The 24,257-nt window shown below is 36.0% G+C and overlaps 1 pseudogene; it reads right to left on the reverse strand.

Annotated features, from left to right (window-relative positions):
* The window catches only part of LOC125411771 (vomeronasal type-2 receptor 116-like), a 52,455-nt pseudogene that overhangs the window by 9,306 nt on the left and 18,892 nt on the right, over positions 1 to 24,257 (reverse strand).

Below are 24,257 nucleotides of genomic sequence, written 5' to 3' on the forward strand. Positions count from 1 at the left end.
CTAGGGATCATGCAGTGCTGGCATACACCTTTAATTTCAGTATATAGGAGAGTAAGCAGAGGAATCTTTGTTAGTTCAAGGCCCACTGAGCTACACAAGACCAATGCAGAAGCATCCAAGTGGTGGTGGCTCACACCTTTAATCTGAGTACTAAAGAGTCACATACCTCTAATCCTAGCACTAGATGGAGTATAAAATGGGGAAAGAGAGAGGATCTACTGCTTAGTTTTCAGTTGCCCAACCTTGTTAGAGGTAAGACTTCTCCAGTGACTTGTCTGCTTTGATTTCTAGTTTTTAGGTTGAATCCTAGTATCTGTCTGTTGGATTTTATTATTCATGATGCAGGATGTTTCTCACATGCACCTGCAATTCTATGCATATATAATATACATATAAGTAAAGAAATAATAAAAATTGTCGAAATTTTGTTGTACTTATTGTTGTAAATGAAGTTTACTCTCATTTGTTTTTATATTTAAGATAATATCATTACAATTTTTAAAAATTAATTTAAAATATGTGGTACGTGAGAGTACATAGAGATCAGAACACAAACTTTGCATATTGGAAACCATTTTCTATTACATGGGTCCTTGGGATGAGCTCATCATAAGGCTTAGTAGCAAGAAATTTAACTTCTGTGTCATTTTACCACCCATAAATGTCCTTTACGGACTTTCATTATATAGAATGATAGGCAAAAGGATAGAAAAACTATCAAGCTGTCATCTTTATAAAAACAACACTAAACAAATAATCATTTGACTAATATGGGTTATGTAGAAGACAACACCATTTGAATTACTGTTGTTAGTTGCTTTCATAGGAAACAATTTTAATCTTCTATGTTTTGATATTATTAACTGTACAGTCTATATAAAAATATTTACGAAAGGACTTCAAATTTTCTACATCATGTGCCAAATTGCATCCACATTTCCTTGAATTTCAAATCACTTTGATATTCTGAAAAATGTGTCATTTGATGCTTTCTGTCTAATAGGTAACAATGTCTGATAATTTTACAAGTAATGATTTCCTCTTCTTATTTATCTTACAGAGAACTTGGATTTGATTCCTAGCACATACATAACAAAGTTCAATTGATCTCTTCTAAATTGATTCCTGCTTGTACATGGTGGCTATTAACTTAAGTGACACATACACTGAAGAGAAGAAAAAGAGTATAGAAAGTCATAAAATAAAGTTAATACTTTAAAAAAGGTAAAGCTTTTAAAGATACAGAGTATAGATAGTTATAAAATAAAAGAAATAAAGAAAAATAATTCACGTAAAAATGGAAAATTCACAGAGAGACTGGATTCTGTATATTATTGTGTTTTCTTTAAATTTTTTGACTGTGAAGGAGCTAAATACAGAGAGACATTTCATTGTGTGGTCTGTTAAGTTAAACCAGCATATATGTTCTAAATGTATCTTGACTTCAAAATTTGGGTCTAAGAATATGACGCTTTGGAAATGAGGTTCTTCTTTTGTTTTCACAGAGGATGAGACCCTGTGGATACCGTCTAAACCAATAAACCATGGTATGATCGACCATGCCCTCCTGAAAGGTTGCTGTGAACACCCTCAAAAAATTACTTTGCTCAACAGCGAAATGAGAGGAACCTAGCAAAAAGAATACACCATAAAAGACCTAAATAATAGCGCCCCCATACAGCATGAAGCAGTTTGGAGAGCAAAAACTGCTTCTGTGTTCCCAAATATTGTTTATAAATGTTCTTTTGCATTTAAAGCGGGATATGATACAGATATGAATAATTTGCATTGGTATGAATTTTGCTTTTTTGATATAAATTTAAGATCAATTTTGTTATATGTATATGTTTTCTGATCTTGATTAAGTATTGTGATTGTATAGTTCATTTTAAAATGTATAAATATGAAATATAGCTTGTTAATTGATAATCATCAATAATAGTCAAGCTTGTAGTCATGTTAGTTAGATTTTCTAGATATATAGAGATATATTTCAGTTAGATAGGCATTCTTCATATCTTTCAGAGACTACAGAATATGGCATTTAATGTTTTAATAAACATTATTAAATGTTTATTAAATGAAAGTGCTTTTCATGACAATGAGACACGCCTGCTCCTGGCAGCACCAATCTACTTCAAGAAGAAGATGGACATCAAAGAAGCTCCTTATGGAGTTTGATAGCCTTGTTGACAAGAAACTGCTCTTGCCTGGACTGATGCATAAACTGGACATGAAGAACCCACAGAGAGAGGAGTGTTAAACTTGCCTATAGGTGAGATGATCCTTCAGAGATCCTGTTTCATGAAAGAGTTGTGAGACATTCTGCAGGAAACACAAAAAAATGACTAAACTGTCTTTAGAATTTCCTGCTTCTTCTTATCTGCTGGATACTATGGGCCTGTAGGCTGAAGATGGATGCCCCCACGGTACAAAAGAACTTTGGGTGACTGTACAGGCAGTGAGATTTCTCTATCATTTCTAGAGTTTTGGAAGTTGTTTGCTTAGGTAATATTATATCCTTCTGGAGTCTTTATTGAAGAATGGATAGATATAGTTTTCCTTAGTTATGATAAAAAGATAAAATAGATATAAATATTTTGACTATAATACTTGCTGATAACTGTTTTGTTATATGTAATTTTACTACATTAAAGTAAAAGCCTTTCTTTTTTGTTTAAACAGAAGAACATGCAAATTAATAAGATCAGAAATGAAAGGGGGACATAACCACAGACACAGAGAAAATTCGGAGAATCATTAGATCTTACTACAAAAGCCTGTATGCCACAAAATTGGAAAATGTAAAAGAAATGGACATTTTTTAGATAAGTACCATATACCAAAGTTGAACCAAGAACAGGTGAACAATCTAAATAGACCTGTTAGTCGTGAAGAATTAGAAGCTGTTATCAAAAATCTCCCTACCAAAAAACCCAAGAACCAGATGGTTTCAATGCAGAATTCTACCAGAACATCCAGGAAGAGTTAATACCTATACTCCTTAATGTATTTCACGATATAGAAACAGAAGGGTCATTGCAAAACTCCTTTATGAAGCTACAGTTACTCTGATACCAAAACCACACAAAGACACAACCAAGAAAGAGAATTACAGGCCAATCTCACTCATGAACATCGACGCAAAAATTCTCAACAAAATACTGGCAAACTGTATCCAAGACCACATTAGAAAAATTATCCATTATGATCAAGTAGGCTTCATCCCAGAGATGCAGGGCTGGTACAACATATGCAAATCTATCAATGTAATCCATCATATAAATAAACTGAGAGAAAAAAACATATGATCATTTCATTGGATGCTGAAAAAGCATTTGACAAAATTCAACACCCCTTGATGATAAAGGTGTTGGAGAGATTGGGGATACAAGGATCATGCATAAATATAATAAAAGCTACTTACAGCAAGCCGACAGCTAACATCAAATTGAATGGAGAGAAACTCAAAGTCATTCCACTAAAATCAGGAACACGACAAGGCTGTCCACTCTCACCATACCTCTTCAAAATAGTGCTTGAAGTTCTAGCAATAGCAATAAGACAACATAAGGGGATCAAGGGGATTCGAATTGGAAAGGATGAAGTTAAACTTTCGTTATTTGCAGACGATATGATAGTGTACATAAGCGACCCCAAAAAGTCTACCAAAGAACTCCTACAGCTGATAAACACCTTTAGCAATGTGGCAGGATACAAAATCAACTCCAAAAAATCAGTTGCCCTCCTATACACAAAGGATAAAGAAACAGGGAAAAAAATCAGATAAACATCACGTTTCATAATAGCATAAACAAATAGCATAAAATATCTTGGGGTAACTCTAACCAAGGAAGTAAAAAACCTATTTGACAAGAACTTTAAGTCTTTGAAGAAAGAAATAGAGGAGGAACCATAAAATGGAAAGACCTCCCTTGCTCTTGGATTGGGAGAATCAACATAGTAAAAATGGCAATTCTACCAAAAGCAATCTATAGATTCAATGCAATACCCATCAAAATTCTTCACAGACCTTGAGAGAACAATAATCAAGTTTATATGGAAAAACAAAAAACCCAGGATAGCCAAAACAATCTTATACAATAAATGAACTTCTGAAGGCATTACCATCCCTGACTTCAAACTCTATTACAGAGCTACAGTATTGAAAACAGCCTGGTATTGGCATAATAACAGAGAAGTCGACCTATGGAATTGAATAGAAGACCGAGATATTAACACACAAACCTATGAACACCTGATTTTTGACAAGGGAGCTAAAGGTATACAGTGGAAGAAGGAAAGCATCTTTAACGAATGGTGCTGGCATAACTGGATGTCAACCTGTAGAATGAAAGTAGATTCATATCTATCACCATGCACAAAACTCAAGTCCAAATGGATTAAAGACATCAACATTAATTTGACCACTTTGAACCTGATAGAAGAGAACGTGGGAAGTAGTCTACAAAACATAGGCACAGGAGACCAATTCCTAGGTAGAACCCCAGTAGCACAGACAATAAGAGAATCAATGAATAAAAGGGACCTCCTGAAACTGAGAAGCTTCTGTAAAGCAAAGGACACTGTCAGTAAGACAAAAAGGCTACCTTCCGACTGGGAGAAGATCTTCACCAACCCCTCATCAGACAAAGGTCTGATCTCCAAAATATACAAAGAACTCAAGAAACTAGACACCAAAACTCTAATTAACCCAATTTAAAAAATGGGGTACTGAACTGAACAGAGAATTCACAACAGATGAACTTCGAATGGCCAGAAGACACTTAAGGTCATGCTCAACCTCCTTAGCGATCAGGGAAATGCAAATCAAAACCACTTTGAGATATCATCTTACACCTGTCAGAATAACTAAACTCAAAAACACCAATGATAGTCTATGCTGGAGAGGATGTGGAGTGAGGGGAACACTCATCCATTGTTGGTGAGAATGCAAACTTGTGCAGCCACTATGGAAATCAGTGTGGCGGTTTCTCAGGAAACTGGGAGTCAACCTCCCTCAGGACCCAGCAATTCCACTCCTGGGAATATACCCAAGAGATGTCCTATCATACCCCAAAAGTATTTGTTCAACTATGTTCATAGCTGCACTATTTGTAATAGCCAGAACGTGGAAACCACCTAGGTGCCCCTCAATAGAAGAATGGTTAAAAAAGTTGTGGAACATATACACAATAGAGTTCTACTCAGCGGTAAAAAACAATGACATCTTGAAATTTGCATGCAAATGGTTGTACATAGAAAGCTCTTTACTGAGTAAGGTAACCCAGACCCAAAAAAGAGGAATATGGTATGTACTCACTCATAAGTGGATTCTAGCCATAATTAAAGGTCTTTGAGCCTATAATTCATGATCCTAAAGAAGCTAAATAAGAAGGTGAACCTGAAGAAAATCATATAGTTCTCCTCCTGGGTATTGGAAGTAGACAAGATTGCCAGGCAAACTTGGGTGTACGGGGGGTGGGGGGGGGGTGAAAGTAAGGAGAGATGGTTAGAGAGAAGGGAGAAAGGGAGGATAGCTTGGGGGAATGGTGTGGCGGGAGGGAGGAAGATGGATATGGGAGCAGGGACGTATATATCTCAACTAAAGGAGCCATTTTAGGGTTTGCAAAAGACTTGATTCTAGAGGGGTTCCCAGGTCCAAGGAGAGGTCCCCAGATTGTTCCCTGGGCAGCAGAGGAGAGGGTGCCTGAACTGGCCTTGGCCCATAACCATACTGTTGAATATTTTGCATATCACCATAGAACCTTCATCTGGCGATGGATGGAGATAGAGTCAGAGACCCACATTGGAGCACTAGACTTAACTCCCTAGGACCAAATGATAAGCAGAAGGAGGGAGAACATGAACAAGGAAGTCAGGACCGCGAGGGGTGAGTTCACCGACTGATATAAGGGGACTGATCTAATGAGAGCTCACCAAGGCCACCTGGACTGGGACTGAATAGCATATGATCAAAGCAGATTCTCTGAATGTGGCTGACGTGGGGGCTGACTGAGAAGCCATTGATAATGGCACTGGGTCTTGTTTCGTCTGCATGTACTGGCGTTTTGGGATCCTAGTCTGTTTGGATGCTCACCTTCCTAGACCTGGAGGGAGGGGGGAGGAACTTGAACTTCCCACAGGGCAGGAAACCCTGACTGCTCTTAGGACTGGAGAGGGAGGAAGAGAAGGAGTGGGGGGAGTGGGAGGGTATTGGGAGGGGGGAGGAAGTGGAAATTTTTATAAATAAATAAGTAAATTTTAAAACAATTTAAAAAAAGGGAAATGGTATGGGTGGTCGTTCTATTTTTATGTTGCTTTCATTGATTAAATAAAGAAGCTGCCTTTGCCTTTGGATATGGAAGAAACTTAGGTAGGCGGGGAAGACAGAACTGCATGCTGGGAAGAAGAGCAGCATTAGAAAGCCACCCACCATGAAGCTGCCAGGTCAGACATGCTGAATCTTTCCCAGTAAGCCACGACCTGATGGTGACATACAGATTATTAGAATGGGTTGAATCAAGATGTGAGAGTTAATCAAGAAGAGGCTATATATAATGGGCTAGTCATTAATTTAATTAATACAATTTTGGTGTGGTTATTTCATTTATAAGCTAGCGAGGTGGCCGGGAGTTGGGCAGGACAAAACAAAGAACTCACTCCTCCATACTACAATCTCAGAATCAAATACTTACTTGTCTTATTAGAAATTTCATTTTGTGGGCAGGGATGGCAACTAAAACAACAGGCTGCCATTCCCTGCTGCCAGAATTTTCTTGATCCAGGACCACAATCAGCACTGCACACAGAGGGTGGCATCTGCAGGAAATTAAACATATGCTTGTATCGGGAATTTTACCCACTCTTTCTATAACTATATTGTTTTATCTTGTTGAACTATCAATAATTTTATTTTATGCACACCAAATGAGTAACCACATTAAACATAATGTTTCATAATGCCAGGAATGTGAACAAACTGATGTAAATTTGAGTAGCTTCCCAATCCTAGAAATTTATAAAGAAGAATAGGTTATTTTCTGTCAGCAAACACTATAGAGCTTGAAAACTTGTTTTTCTACTTAATTATTTTATTAACTTGACACAAAGTACACTACAAAGTAAGAGAGTACCTTAACTGAAATACATATCTGTATTGATCTAGCCTGCTGCTAAATTTTTTAAGCATATTATTAATAGGTAATTGAGTAAGACTGCCCAGTCTACTGTGGGGGGTAATGTCCATTGGAAGGGCAGTATGAGAATTCAAGCATAGAAAGCCAGTAGGCAGTTTTCCTTTATGGTCTATGCTTTAGTTGTGGTCTCAACATTCCTGCCTCCTCAGCCCTTTATTGTAACCCATGAGCCCAATCAATCCTCCTCCTGAACTTGAATATGATTAGTGTTTAGTCACATAAAAAGCATGAAAAATTAGGAAAGCTATACATCTGGAACAGAAGAAATATTTCTTCAAGTTTCAGCTAGAACACATGAACTCCAAAATTAGTACTACAAGGCATGGGAGAGTGTAAAGAAAAAAGAGATAAATAAAAAGAACATTGTACATATGTGGTGAGGACATGCTGAACTGATGTGTGTCAGCTGGAATAAATTGTTTCCTGATGTAAAACTGCTTTACAAAGACTGTAAATATTTGAACAATCTGAATAAAGTTTAGATTATTTTAAAGTTAATTGAGGGATTTCCTAAAATGTAATTGTAAAAATCTCTATATAATCAAAAAAACTGATGAAAGAGCTGTTGTAGGAGGTGACTTGCTTATTTCCACCTGTCCAGACTCAAAATAACCACACAAAAGATGTATTAATTACAACACTGTTTGTACTATTAGCTTATGCATATTTATAGTTCACTCTTATATTTTAAATTAACCCATTTTTTATTTTATATTTTACCACAAGGCTTGTGATCAGTCTACAAAGATTTGGCTAGCAGCCTACGTCTGTCTCCAATGGTGGCTCCATGACTTCTCTCTCACTCCACCTTCTTTCTCCCAGCATTCAGTTTAGGTTTCGTTGTCTTCCTTTGTTTTGCCCAACTATAGGCCCATAGCACTTTCTTTATTAATAAATAGTAATCACAGCATATAAAGAGGAATCCCACATAATAGAGCTCTAAATACTGCTTAAGATAGCTGCTGCTGATTGGCTGGTCACTTTGCATACTTTGTTCAATATTGAGTTCTGTGTGGGCTCTTTCATGTTCTCCAAAGTATGATTAACTACAAATCTCACTTTTTTGTGGTTTTCCTAAAACAATGTACAGTGGCATTTCATTTGTATTTTAATAAAGGTTTCCTGAAGATTAAAAAAATAAAACAGCCACACTGGCCAGACTTACAGACCAGGCAGCAATGAAACATATTTTTAATTAAAGTAGCCATAATTACACACACCTTTAACTTTAGTAGACCCATTAGCTTGCCATAGAAACCAGGCAGTAGTGGTATATGTCCTTAATTCTAGAACTAGAATTATAAACTGGGAGGAGACAGCTTTTAGCCTCAGTGTCATTCTGTGATTGCCTGCAGGCAGGATCACCAGTTTAAGGCTTTGGTAGACATTAGAGTCAGTTACTGGATACTTTGTTTTTCTGATCCTCAGGTTGAACACCAATTTCTGTCTCTGAGTTTTTAATAATTGTGTTTCATTTTAGTGCCCAAATTTTGGGACATTAATTCACAAAACAAATCTAGTTGCCAGAGTCTTTATAGAAACCAGCCCAGGCAGAGATGGGATTAGAATTCTAGCTCGAAGAACTGGAACCCAAATCCCGCCACTGGGGTTCAGGAGAATCACTAGTGCTTCTAGCTTTCATTGACCCCAGCTTTGCTTTCCTGACTGCCATGCCCATCATTGCTGCCACTCCACTGGGCATCTATATGGCTTCCCATAGCCCCTGATAGCTTCCTGTGTCTCCTGCAGTTGCATTGCTTGCCCCAAGACCCAAATGTGTGCTATTTCCAGGTGGCTACCATTGCTTCCCCTGACTCCTGTGATCCATGTGCAACTGCTGTACAGCTTCCCTGACTGGCATTTATTTAACAAGTTTCTCTCCAGTTTGGTTTTGAGTTATGTTTAGAAAATCCACGTTTTACTGGCTACATCATTAAAAGTCGCAACTAAACCAGGATTTTATAAGAGATAAGTCACCTGATAACTATAATTCTTTGTTATTATAATAACTCATAAATAATGGCACATAATACACCCTTCCAAAAGTTTAATAACCTGCTGTGGGAGCTCCTTCAGCTAATAGTCTTTAAGATTCTAGCCCACTTGGGTGTGGTCTGTTATAATATAAATGCAGCTGTAAAGCATGTGCCCATACTTTCTCATTTCCAGCTCTCACTTCTAGCTGTAGGATTTGATTCCTGTTCCCTGTTCAAGCAGAGGACTGTGATCTGTAAATTTACCCCTACATAAATAACCCTTTATTATACATATTTTTAACTAGTGTGGGATTATTTTGTAACTTCCATCATCATCTGGCACCCAAACATGGGTACCAGTCCACCCTTTTTGGTATCAGTTTGCCAGCCACCTGGCACATTGGGCACTGACTTTCCTGCCCATATCTCCAGCCAGCACTCAGATGCAGCAGGCTGCTGCTCAGTGCTTCCTGGCTCGCGACCAACACATTGCTTCTTAATACATTACATGCTGGCCCACACGCTGCTACCTGTGGTTCCTGAGGCACACACAGTCTGCAACTGTGGAAATAATGGAAAACTATGGGTTTTCTCTTTATTCTGGGCCCCAACTCTCAAAATTGTTTCATCGCCTTAATAATTGCTCATTTTTTTTAGATTTTTTATTTATTATGTATACAGGGTTATTCCTGCATGTATCCTGCAGTACAGAAGAGGACACAAGATCTTATTACAGATGGTTGTGAGCCACCATGTGGTTGCTGGGAATTGAACTCAGAGCATCTGAAAGAGCAGCCAGTGCTCTTAACCTCTGAGCCACCTCTCCGTTCCCCTTAATAATTGCTCTTATTTTGTTAAACAAAGTATATTTTTCAGTACCCAAGTGAGCAACACGTGCTGGTCACTGTTGCTAGCCTCTCTTGGCCAGACAACTGCAACCACAAAACCTGCTGTCCGATAGTGGTTACTACACCTCCTCCAATTCTTTGTAATTGCTTTACAACAGGTAATATTTGAAAAACTACAAAAATTACTGGTAACATAATTATCTAGGAGTTCAATAACCATTTTGATTATACTATGAGTGGTATTCTGCAAGGTTTATGTGATTTTCATTCTACATCTCTTTATTTGATTCTAAGTATTAGTTTTGTTTTTCATATTGTCTCATTGAAAATGGTTTGATAACAGGGCCAAAAATGAGGCATTTTTAGAAATAATACAGTCTTTACAGACCAGTAATGGATAGTTAGTTGAGAAGATCAATACTATGGAGAGGGATAGCATCAATTTGACAGAAATATCTGAAAGAATTTATGCTGTTGAATTTAACAATCAGAGTTTATTTAAAAGTTCTGGCAGATTAATGGATAAGGTATCTCTCTCCAAGAAAATAATATTAACACCATAAAAATTATGTCAAAAGATGAAGTGTTACTTTTACTGGACAAGTTTCATACCTTGATATCCTCAATGACGGCATAAAAATAGAACACTGGACATGAGATTCAGATTTTACAAAAGAGAGTAGTAAAAAGAATTGAAACAATTGAAAAATTTATTGAAGTTGATAATCAGGGCCAGAAGGTACAAGGATGGGATTTAGCCTCATCAGTACATGTTAGAGCCTGGGATGACTTACACAGAATTTTAACTGCATATCTGATAAATTTCTCTGAAAGACCATCTAGCACAAAGCACTCTAAGGTAGTCAAAGAATATGCATGGAAACCAATACATATGAGTGATCTAAAAGAAATTAATCAAACAATGATTTCTCATGGATTACATTCACCCTTGGAAAAGGAAATAGTAACAACATGGACTTCAGGCAATAAGACCACCCTACATGATTGGCTTCAATTAATCTCAGCAATCCTAGAAGATGGACCTCAGCTGCTTTGGAAGTGTTATTTGAGAGAAGACACAAGTATTTTAGAACAACAAGGCAAAGCAAAAGGATTTGAGAATATCCTAGATTAAACTCTTGGCAATGGTCATTACTCTGATCCACAGGAACTGGCTTGCTATGAGGAACTAACTCTGTCCCTGTGTAGCACAGCAATTTTAAATGCTTGGTAGGGAATTCAGGGACTAGGATAAAGAGTTGTACCACATATTAAGGTTACTAAGGCCCAGAGAGTACTCTTTAGTGACTTCTTAGAAAGATTAACTAAGTAGGAGAAATATTATACCAGTAGGAGGGACAGACCCAGAAGCTAGATGTGGTTATTAAATCATTGGCTTTTGAAAATGCAAGAAGATGCTTGGGTTTTTAATAAACTGATAAGCACCAATAGATGAATGGATCTTGCACACAATGAATGTTGAAAAAATTTGACTATAGTACTAAGGCATAGGTAGAAATGATTTCAAATAGTGTGAGGAGACACCAAAATGTCAAATGTTTTGACTGTGATAGAATAGGACATCTGAGAAGGGATTATAGACATGGAATTCCTAGGAATAATGCCTCTCATCTCGGAATGGCAACAATAGCAGTAATAAGCCTTCTAGTATATGTAGAAGGTGTGACAAAGATCAAAATTGGACCATTGAATATAGATCAACAAAATAGAGCCAAGGCAACCAGATGCAACCAGAAAACTCCTTGGGGCCCTCTTGCAGGCTCTCATGTTAAACAAGTTCCAGTCATTCCCAGTCACTGTGGAGAACATGTCTCACCAGGAAAATTTTAAAAAAAAAAAACAGTGCCTATTGTAAAGAGCCATACTGTTCTGTTTGATGCAATAGACATGGAGGATGAATTATAAACTCCAGGAGGAAATAGAAAACATATATTTTGGCAGACTTCTATAAATGATCAAAGACCAAAGCTAAGAGCGCATATAAATAACACTGTAATTGAGGGATTACTAGACAAAAGTGCAGATGTGAGTATAATTACTCCAGAATCTTGGCATCCAGATTGGTGTCTTAAGGAGGGAGATATTCAGTTCCTAGGAATCAGAACCCTATCACAACATGAAAGCATGAGGTATGTTGGATGCATAGTGCCAGAAGTACAGAAAGAAAGACTAAGACCATGTGTATCTAATATTGCTGTGAATTTATGTGGTCGTGAACTATTGCAGAAATGGGATAACCAGGTCAACATTCCTGCAGTCCCAAAAATTCATGTTTCTGGGAAGGATATAATAATGTATTATAAATGAATGTCACCAGCCATTCAGGCTGTATAAGAACACAAAGCAACTAGTAAACTTTCAGAGGTACTAACAGCCTTGCCTTTAAAATGGTTAACTGAGAAACCCATATGGGTTAAACAATGGCCTTTAACAAAGACAAATTGCAGGCTTTAGAAAAGCTGTTACAGTAGCCACTACATGCTTGCCATATTGAAGAATCGACCAAACCTTGGAATTCTCCTGTATTGATTGTTAAAAAGAAATCTGGAAAAAAATGGAGAGTGGTGACAGATCTAAGAGTCATCAACAAAGTTATTTAACCTTTGGATCCTCTGCAATCAGGAATTACTCTGCCTTCTCTATTTCCAAAAGTATGGCCTCCTATTATTTTTATTTAAAATATTGTTTCTTCACTATACCTTACAATAAAAAGATATAAAAAATTGTCCTCAGAGTATCCACATATAATAATTGTAAGCCTTCTAGGAGATACCAGAGGACTCCTCCCACAAGGAATGCTCCCTACCCTGTGCCAAAAAGTTATAAGCCAGTTATTGGAAATAATATGCAAGCAATTTCCTAAGTCTATAATTTACCATTACATGAATGACATTTTGTTATCTGACTCAAATGCAGGTACTTAAGAAAGAATGTTTGAAGAAGTAAAAAAGAGTTTTGCCTAAATGAAAATTACAAATTGCTCCTGAAAAATTTCAGAGATTCTGTCAATTTGCTAGGTTACACAACAGGATTACAGAAAATTAGAACACAAAAGGCACAAATTAGCAGAGACTGATTGAGGATTCTTAATGAATTTCAAAGATTGTGAGAAGATATTTCCAGTTTATGAACAGCTGTTGGGACAACATCTGGTCTAATAATTCATTTAAACAAAACCTTAGATGGTGACAAAGACTTAAATAGTCTCAGGGAATTAACAGCTTTAGCAGAAAAATAGTTAACAATCATTGAAGAGAAATTACAGCAGACACATGTAGACTGAGTGATTCCAAATCTTAATTGTATTCTAGTCATATTGACTTCCAAAATTTCCCGTACAGGAATCTTAATGCAGAGGGAAGATCTTATCTTAGAATGGATCTTTTTACCACATAAACCAAGTAAGAAATTAAAAACTTATGTGAAAATAGTCTCTGAATTAATTATAAAAGTAAAATTGAGACATAGTCAACAAGCAGGTATAGACCCAGCAGAGATTATAGTTTCTTTTAGTACTGATGAAATTAAAAAATTATGGGAAGACAATGAACCATGACAAAGAGCTTGTGCTATTTTTTGGAGAAATTAATAGCAATTATCCCAAAAGTGATAAAATTAACGTTATAAAGGGAACTACTTGGATTCGTTCCCAAATTGTATGTGATGCACCAATAACTAAAGCCTGTACATTTTATACTAAAGCAAAGAAATCATGAAAGGCAGGTTGAAAAATCAGAAGAAATAAGTATGGTGATCAGAGCCCTTGTAATTCTGTCCAAAAGGTAGAGTTATATGCTATTCTCATGGTACTAAGGGATGTTAAAGAGCCTCTCAATATAGTTACTGATTCTCAATATGCAGAAAGAAGTGCCATGCATGTTGAAACTGCTGAATTTATACCAGATGATACAAAATTGACTTAATTATTCATTCAGGTTCAAGACATAATTAGGAATTTGCTTTGTTCCATATTCATAACACACATCTGATCCTGTATGGTTCTACCAGGTCTTTAGCACAAGGTAATGCAGAAATTGGTCAATTATCGATTGGAAGTGTGTTGAGGGCCTCAGAATTTCATGAGAAACATCATGTCTATAGAAACAGCTTAAAGAAAACATTTTCTATTATATGGTATAGGGCCCGGGTTTTCCCTTGCTCCCTGGGATGCTTCTCGAGGATAATTCTGGTCAGTCAGCTAAAGCTTCCTGCTAATTCCTGTGCTCACTCTGCTATAGACTGGTGATTTAGCTGTAGGGCTTTGCTTCATCTTTGGTATGGTAATTTCCCACCTGCCAGGGAGAATTCCTACATTGCAGGGCCAAGTTCTCTCTCTGCTGCTGTTGCTGGCTGCTCTCCGCCCCAACCCCCTGCCTGGGAAGGTATCCCTACAGCGCCAGGTCCCATATGACGCCAGGTCCCATATGGCACCAGTTTCCCCTCTGGCTGGGAGAGAATTCCTTTATAAGTTGAATAAAGTGCCACTCGATGATCTCTTGTCGAATGACCCTGGTCTCTTGTGTTATGTCTTTTGTTCAATCTCCAGGCCTTTGCCCAAACTTGTGATCGGTATGGAGGTGCATAAACCTTACCAAGAGGGTGACACAGAATCGGGTGGTACAATATGGCAACAAGTTAAGGAGATTATAAAGAAATATCCTACTTGCTCTTTCTTTAACCAAATACTGTTTCCTGCAGGGAGTATAACCCAAAGGGTACTCAAAGGAATGAGATCTGGTGGATGGATTTGTTACATTTTACAGAATTTGGAAAATTAAAATGTGTACCCCATACCATTGACAAATGATGTGGGATTCCCCTCTGTGTGATGTGATTACCATTAATGAATGAAGAAATCTGACTTGGCTTATATCAAGGTAAAATTTAGACAGGGAAAACTTAACTGAATGCTGGGAGAAAGACTATGGAGTCTCAGAGAAGCTGTGGAGATGCTGCCAGAGACAAATATGCTGAAATTTTGCTGGTAAGCCACAACCTCATGATGATGTACAAATTAATGGGTTAAATTAATATATGAGAGCTAACTAATAAAAAGCAAAACTAATGGGCCAAGCAGTGATTTAATTAATACAGTTTCTATGTGGTTATTTTGTGAATCTGGGTGGCTGGGACACAAACAAGTGGCCTACCTACAACAATTTGATTTAGACTCTTTAGGATAGAATTCTTATTAAAACATTAGGATATGTTCCTTGCTTAATATTGTTTATGCTGACTATAATTCTAACTTTATACTTTACATCTGTTCCTAGTGTACATAGTTCTTTATTGGTTTTGCAACTCTCTTACTTAAGCAAAATAGGGAGATGCTGTGGGAGTTCCTTCATCCAATAGCTTTTAAGAGAAGAGCCCACTTGGGCATGGTCTCTTATACTATAAATGCAGCTGTAAAGCATGTGCTCATGCTCTCTCATTTTTGGCTCTCATTTCCATCTGTTAAATTTAGCTCCTATTCCCCATTTGTGCAGAGGACTGTGACCCAGGGCAGTGATCTGTGAGTTCATTCCTAAATGAATAACCTTTATTATATGTAATTCTGAACTAGTGTGGGATTACTTTATAGCTTCTGTCATCAATAACCTTTTTGTTTCTATTATGAATGGAATTCTAGGGCAGGTACATGGCCTGCCTACAACTTATAAATATTTATCCATAGCTGCTATTAGCTTGATAATTCATATTATATCTTTAAAGAAATGGTTTGATAATAGAGTCAAGAATGAGAAACTTTAGAAATAATACAGATTTTACAGACTAATCATGAGAAATTAACTGAAAGGACTCATAATATTCAAAATGATAACCATAATTTGGCAGGCAAAATTTGCTTCATGTCAATAGGTTATGAAACTTTACAAATTTACTGAGAGATTATCTGAAAGGATTCATAGTGTTGAAATTGACAATGAAAATCTACAAAGAGTTTTGACAAGCAAGCAGCTATAACATTACTCTTGAAAGGCAATCTCTTTACCTTTCAAATAACCTCTAAGATGAGATGATATCATTAATGAAAAATTTTAAAAACTTGGAATCACAAGTGCAAAATGAGAACCAGAAATTGATTTGATGAAATTATGAGAAATATTCACAGCTCAAGAGATTCTTATTTTACAACAGACAGCAATAAAAAAAATTTCAATTGACTGAGGAATGTGTCACAACTGATAAACAAGGACAGGATGTAGAAGCAAAGATAATAGTAAAAATTTAGCATTGCGAGTATCTCACACAGTCAGAGAATACTTACCAAGAATTTTAGCTGCTTATATTATTACTATCACTGAAAAGTCAGTAAATAATCAATACCCAATCAATATCCTCTACAGGGTAAAATCTCATTACCTAAACAAACATAACTCCCTACTTCTCAGTATAATTATAGTTGTGACTCACTTAAATATCCAAACTGCTTTGAAGTTAGTGACTCTCCTTCTCTAAATCCAAGTATGCTGCTAAAAGAAAAATTCAGAATTTCTGTCTTATCAGAAGCCCCACCTTGTGTGGGACAGAAGGAAAATAAAATCTAGGAACTAAAAATCTATGCTTTCAAAAATTTTACTTCTCCTCATATCTACTCTCATCTCTATGGGATCTTTATTTGAATATATATCTTTTGAAATACAAACTTTCTATTTTGATAAGAGCAATGTTTAAGTTTTCCACAATGAATAACAAATTTTTCCACAGTAATGTTTAAAGTCTCTAGGAAAAATATGGGGTCCCACAATAATGATTCTACCTGATTTATATAATGTCATTCAACTGATGAAACCACTTAAAGATTAGTTTTGGACTTCAAACTCTCAATACAAGCTAGAGATGATTCAGCAACACAGACTACTCTAGCCCTAACCTCAGACAAGCCCTACATCTTACCATTATTCTTAGACATGTCAAGAAATAATTCAGCTACCTCTCTCAGGACATAACAATTAACACAATTTATTTTTCAGGATCTCCTAAAGATACTGTTGTCCCAGAGAGAAGGCAGTAAATTTAAGAATGTGACACTCACTTTCCAAAGAGGTTGTTTAGGTGGTTTTTGTTCATTCACTGGTATATGGCTATTAGAGATATGATAGGATAAAAGGGTAAATTATTAAATATACTCTGAAAGGAAAATAGAGGTAGATAAATGATAATGTAAAAAGGTAGATGATTGAATCTACTTCTGAAAAGCAACTACTACTTTTAAGTATTTTAAATTGGATTGTCCTGTTATACATTTTATATAAATTTTGTATATTGATACAAATTTGAGATTAATTTTGTTAGAAAATACTGTACATACATTTCTACTCTTGTTCAAGGTATTATACCTATATAAGTCATTTAACAATGTGATGTAAGTTTTTAAGGACTCTTCCTTAAAAATTATCATTACCAAGCAACTGTTTAGAATAATGATGAAATGCACTTAAGTAGTTAATCACCTAGTATAAACTTGTAGTCATATTAGGTACACTTTCAAGATCCAAAAAAGATACATATTAGATAGACAGATCAAGTTCAAAAACTTCAGAAATCTATAGAATATAGTACTTAATTGTTTTAATAACCTAGGTTTATCTTTTTTATAACTATGAGGCATGTGTGCTCCTGGAAGCACCAATTAACTTCAGAGAAGAAAATGGACATTGAAGAAACTCCAGATGGTGTTTGCTTTCTTTGTGACAAAAGGAAGCTGCTGGGCAAGAAAAAGATGGCTGATAGAATACTGTCATAATTGGAAAAGCAGGAGACAAAAGAAAGTGATTGACAAACATTGCCAAGACAAGGAGAGACAGCCTCCACCAACAGACAACCCTTCAGAATATCCTGCTTCAGAGATAAGTCTGTCTAATATGCTAGGACTGTAGGCCCAAGACAGATGCCCTTACATTGCAGAGGATCTTTGGGTGAACATCAAAGTAGGCAGTTCTTTCTGTCATTACTCATAATTTTTGAAAGCTGCTTGCTTGCACTTTCTGCTTACTCAATTAATAGTATTTCCTTCTTGGGTTTCTGATGAAGTTGAAGATGAGATAGTTATATTTATAACTTTCCTTCTTTACCTGATAAGGAAGGCAAATTATGATAGAATGTAATGTGGGTACAATAATTTGTACTTACTAAGATAAGAAAGATATGGAGTATTTTCTTTGAATTTAATCAAATGAAAATAGACTACACACTGTTGATGTATTTATTGCCTGCACATATTGAATAGAGTTATTTTTCTTATTGTATATAGTTTTTATATCAGTTATAGAATTTTTTAAATTTTAGACAAAAAGAGAAAATGTAATGACATTTCATTTTCATTTTAATAAATAAAGCTTGCTTTAAAATCAGAAAATTAGAAACAGTCACACTGGGCAGCCTTACAGATGACTCGAGGCAGCAATGACACACATACTTTTAATCCCAGTAGCCACAGCACCTTAAATGCATACCTTTAATCCTAGTAGCCACACTAGATTGCCATAGAAACCAGGCAGTAATGGTGCATGCACTTAATCCCAGAAAAAAATAGGATTATAAAATAAGAGGAGACAATCTCAGTCTCAGTTACATTTTGAGGTTTCCTAGATACAGTATCACTATTTGTGGACTGAGGTTAAGGTAAGAGTCAGGGGCTGACTGCATTGTTTTCTGGTCTTCAAGTTGGACCCCAATTTCTGTCTCTGAGATTTTATTAACCATGCTTCAACAGGGTCTCTAAAAGATGTGTTGGTCGACCTCAATTCCCTGTATAGAGTATGTCAACTTTAAAAACACATCAACCTGCCTCTCCTGATGCCTGAATGCTACCAAAGAGTACATTTCTTTCCTTCTGTTCTATATTTAATATTTTCTGTACTTTCTGAGATATTAAGAATGATTTCCAAAAAGAGAGGAGAATTTCTTTGCCCATTTTCTGCTCATTTCTCTTGAGACAGGTGTTGCCTGCACTTTTCTGTGAACACCCGGACCTCAAAACAGGCACGCGCTTTCCTGAACCGAGCCCACGAGAATGGATTAATATCCTAAGGGTTGAAACCCACAGACACAGGAGACCGGCTCATTCACCAAAGGAGCAAATGGCAAATGGCAACTTTATTAAGCATAAGTCGGGTATATATACTGTGGGGCAGAAGGACACCAGCCCCCCATCAGGAACAGGGAAAGAAAAAAATCTGGCGGCTGCGCTCAGGGTCAGAGAGCAGCTGATCAGGGAACCTTGTCTATGGCAGGAACCTTGCTTGCAGGTGGAATTACCATAACAGAAGAGGGAGAGTTCTCTCTAAGCTATACCCTCGGGCTGTAGGTGAAATTATCATAATAGGAGAGGGTGAGTTCTCTCTAAGCTACACCCTCAGGCTGGTGCAGGGAGCAGAGGAACCAGGAAGCAGAGGAAAAAACGGCCTGCCTCGAGCAAAAGGGGGAAAGACCTGTGTACCTACAGACAGGGTCTCTAAATTCAATCCTAGCTCACTTGGGATCACTATGCATGTCCGACTAAACAGGTAGGGTTTTGCCTACCTCTGCCTCCCAAGATTTTTTATTAGACATGCATCACAATATGCATGTGGCCTCACTTTGAATTTATTGAAAATTCTTTGAGTATCTCTTCATGTAGTACAAAGTTATTGGTTCAATTGTCTTAGAAAAACTTTTTAATATAATTAGACTAAAAAAGTTAGTAATAAATAAAGAAGAAAACAAATTGTGGCCCTTCCGTGTGTAAGGATTTTGTTTGTTTTAAATTTTAACTCTGAATGGATGCTAAAATTTACTAAGAATCTTTCTGCACATATTTGGATAGTTATGTAGTACCTTGCTTGAGTATATTTCAGTATCACATTTATTTAACTGATTTGCATTAGGTGAACCATCCTTGTAACCTTGCAATGATATTATGTTTATCATGTGGACAGACCTTTCTGTCAACTTGTTCACTTATATTTTACAGCCTTTAGTTGAGAATTTTCTATTCACGTCCATTAAGTGTTTAGCATCTCATTTTCTTTGTTGTTTTATTTTCTTTGTTATGCTTTATTTTCTCAAAATCACTTACTCCCAAATTTATAAGGAATCTTTTCATATTTGTAAGTACCATTTGTTTTAGGAAGCAAAAATGAATGCTGGTGTTATAAACAAATCTTATTTGTGAGTTATGATTAAAGAGTATAAAAATAAACTTTTGTTTTTGAGAATTGTTTCCTAATACTGTTAATTTTTATTATCGCTATATTTTATACTTTTCTAACAGTTGTTTTCTGTCTTCTATTCTAGTGCTGTCTTCATCTTCCATGATAACATATATTTACCTTACTATTGTGTGTTGGGGTTCCTCATATGTTCTTCAAAATATTCTTAAAGTGGTGATGTGTTTCTGTAATTTACATACATCATTGAACATTTCTGTGCCTATGTATTAGATAGGGTTTTCTAGAGTTAAAGAACTTGCTGAATGAATCTGTCTCTGTCTCTCTGTGTTTCTCTCTCTCTCTCTTTCTTTCTCTCTCTCTCTCTCTCTGCATATATGTGTGTGTGCACATGTGAACATTATATATATATATGAAATTTAATAGGATGTCTTTTAGAATACGGTTTAGTTAATTCAACAATTGCTATATAAGAATACAAAAGCTAAGAGTATAAACATTTTTCAGTTCATGATGCTGATGTCTACATTGAAATTCAGTTAAAACTTGAATCCCAAAGTTGTAGGCTGTAATGCCAGTGAAGGAATGGACTTGTTAGCAAGGTGAAAATAAGCAGACAAAGAACATGTTTCCCTTTATTACGTTCTTAAATAGGCTTCCAGCAGAGAGTGTAGCCCACACTAGAGGGTGGTTTTCAAGATCACATGACCTAGATTAAAATTGTATCTTACCACCTTACGATCCATATAGAGATATATGTCTTCTATCATATTAAATGATGTCATTTAAAGGCATGGCTTTTTCTTCTACCTTTCCTTCATATTTTTTTTTTTGTTTTGTGTTAGAGACATGGTTTCTCTTTCCTGCCCTGGCTATTTAGAACTTAATCTGTGGAAGAGTTTGGACTCAAACTCAGATATTCAACTTTCTCTGATCCCTCAGTGCTGAGATTAAAGGTATGTATCACCACCACATGTTTTAAAACATGTCTTCCTATCTCAAATATCTGGATCACAAGTGGATCTTCCTACTTCAAATTAAATAAAAATATTTCAGGAGTGTGCTCTCCACTTTTGGGTTTTAATAAATTCCAGTTGTAGTCAGATTTATAACCTTGAAAAGGCCTCACAACCTCCTTTGATTATAAAGAATAACTTTGTCAGGTATAGTGAATATGTTTGGTAATATTCTCTCTAACTTCTTGAATTATATCACTGATACTCTCCATTTTAAGAGAGTTCATGAAGAAATATGCTGCTATCTAGAAGGTGCCTTTCTGTAAAATGGGTTTTACTCCTACAACTTTGAATTTCTTTTCTTTACCTGAATGAGAAAATTTTAAATAAAATAAATCAGAAAAAAGTTCTTTTCTAATATTAAGTGTTCAGTATTTAAATACCTCCTGTCCCTAAGTGGCCACATGTCTCATTGTATTTTGAGAAATTACTATCACATTTTATTAACTATACTTCCGTTTTATCAGTGAGTCCTTTTCTTCTGCCAAAATTTTGTGAATTTGATTCTTTCATTGTGACCCCCTTGTCTCATGTATCTTCCAATTGTCCTTATTTTTATCTTTATCATAGTTTCAATTTTCTAGTCCTTCTGCCATTTCCTCAAACCATGATATCCTGGATTCAACTGTCAATATTGCCTTAATAAGAATTCTCACTATGATTTTAATTGTATTTATTTTTTTTATTTACATATTCTGGTTTGAATTGTTTTCATTATTTTGTATATTTTGGGAAGCATTTGTCACATGCTCACTCAGTTTCTTAGAGTATGCAAGTTTTTGTGATTTCACTGCCATCTCCTGGAAGTGATTTGTGTCCTCTTTGATATTTTGTAATACTGTTATGATAATTTTTTGAATTCTTTTTTTAGTGTGTCATTGAATATAATCTCAAATTATCCTATAACTATGATATTTGGGGTTGTGGTTTTTTTGATGTCTTTATATTTTTTATTTGTTATTTAATTTAGATTTGCATATCTGGGAGTAGAGCAAGGGTTGCAGTGTTCTCAATCTTCTGTATTATCCCAGTGGATGTCTGTGTTATGCTCAAGTGAAACTTGGTAAAAGCACACATTGCTTCTCCTTAAATGAATATATAATTAAGTAACTGTACATTGAGCTCATATGTCCTTTTCACTGATAATGATCCTTCTCACTCTGAGAAAGAATATTTTTGTAGATTTTATACTATATTAGTCACCTGAGACAAAACTTCAGATTAAGCTTTATGAACTTCCTAAACTTAACTCCTTGAAATTTCTTATCACTTTATTCCAGAGAAATTTGAACCTTCAAACCAGCCACATCAGATAAATTCATACCTATAATACTCTTTAAACCCATAATGGAATTCATCATTATAAATGTTCATAATTCATATCTTTTGATCCAATACCTCCTCCCTACACCATTAAGAAAATAGACACACATTTGTTAGTTTAAGTAAAATCTAAAAGAATTTATGGGATATAGCAATATTCCTCTAGTGAGCAATTTCTTTAGCATGATATGTGTCAGGGCTGAAGAAATGGCTCAAGTATCAATAACAATTGGCGTTTGTGTATGAGGCCCAAGTTTTTTCTTAGCTCACATTGTGTGTCACTTGGCTGTCTCCAATTCCCACAGATCCAAATTACTGTGTTAGTATTCATGTGCACCACACATATGAATGTTTCACAGCCACATACAAAGACAAAACACCCATTTCTACTTAAAAAAAAGAAAGATGGAAAGAATAAACAAAGACATGAATCATAGGTTATCTAAATGGGTCATGCAGGTATCATCTTGATGTATGGTTAGAGATGTTAGCAATTTAAGACTTGTTCATAAAAAGATGTAAAGCAAGTTATATAATAAAAATTAATGATTTCTGTGTGTTGACTTTGTTTCTCCCTTACAATTAGCCTCAGCCTTTCAGCACTTGTGTCTAAGGTTCAACAAAAAAGAAAATCAATTTGTAGTAATCAGAAAATCACCAAGAGAATATGGCTCACTTTACTGGAAATAATATATAACAGTGGTAACAATCAGTTTTATTTTTTATACTAAACCCAAAAACTTGTTCTGAAATAATAAAAATTCAATATATGCATTTATGAAATCATCAAAGAATTAATAAAATGTCATATTAAAAAGAGAAAAGTAGAAACATAAAGTCCAAGGCTAGAAAACGTTGTCTAATGTGACAATATATTTCTTTGCAGTAGGTTACAAAGATAGCACAAATAAACCCCTTTGATAGTGTTACTACTTTGTAATGGAAATGTGCATAGTTAGGTCAGACCCACCTGTCTACTTCCTGTTGACTGCTCTATCATGTCTTCATATAAATGCAGCTGTTGATTGTTGGGAGCCACCTGGAGGCACAGGTTGGTCCTGCAGTTTGGAGGTATACCTGGCTTAGCCATGTGGGGCTGAGCACCCTTGCCTGCACCCTTGCTTGCACATGCTCAGAACAGCAGAATGGCATTAACCAATCAGGACAGCGTTCAAGCCTCTCCACCATTTAAAAGCAGCTGCCTCGGGGCCCAACCCTCTCTCTCTAAGCTTTCTCTTGTCCCTGCTCTATCTTCCCTTCCCTCAATTTTCCTCAATCAAAGGGCTCCGAATAAAGATGTGACCAGGGAAGGAATTCTCGTTTTTAGTGGCGTTCATTCCTGCTGGTCAGGATGCGCGCCTCAGTTGATCACGTGGAAAATATGTGCTAAACTCTCCTATCTTCACCTTAAGTCCAAGACCATATGGGAAATTCCAAATCTGAAAAATGTCATACTTTTCTTGGACTTTTTCTTTCTTGTTCATATTCACTCTGTCCCCAACAGGATTAGTGAACTGAGCCTTCCTCAGAAAGGAGTGCAGCTGAAAGAGACACACCATTTTATAGTATACATGCCCTTTCTTGAAGTCAGAAATTGTATTTTTATTTTATCTTAAAGTAAATATTATTGAATGCTACAAGGAGAGAAATAATAAATCAAATGGACTAATACAATTACCATAATATTCCTAGAATTTAAATTCTTTAAGAGAAAACTACA

This window comes from Myodes glareolus, chromosome 1 (assembly GCF_982192425.1).
Source record: "Myodes glareolus chromosome 1, mMyoGla1.1, whole genome shotgun sequence".
Taxonomy (NCBI): domain Eukaryota; kingdom Metazoa; phylum Chordata; class Mammalia; order Rodentia; family Cricetidae; genus Myodes; species Myodes glareolus.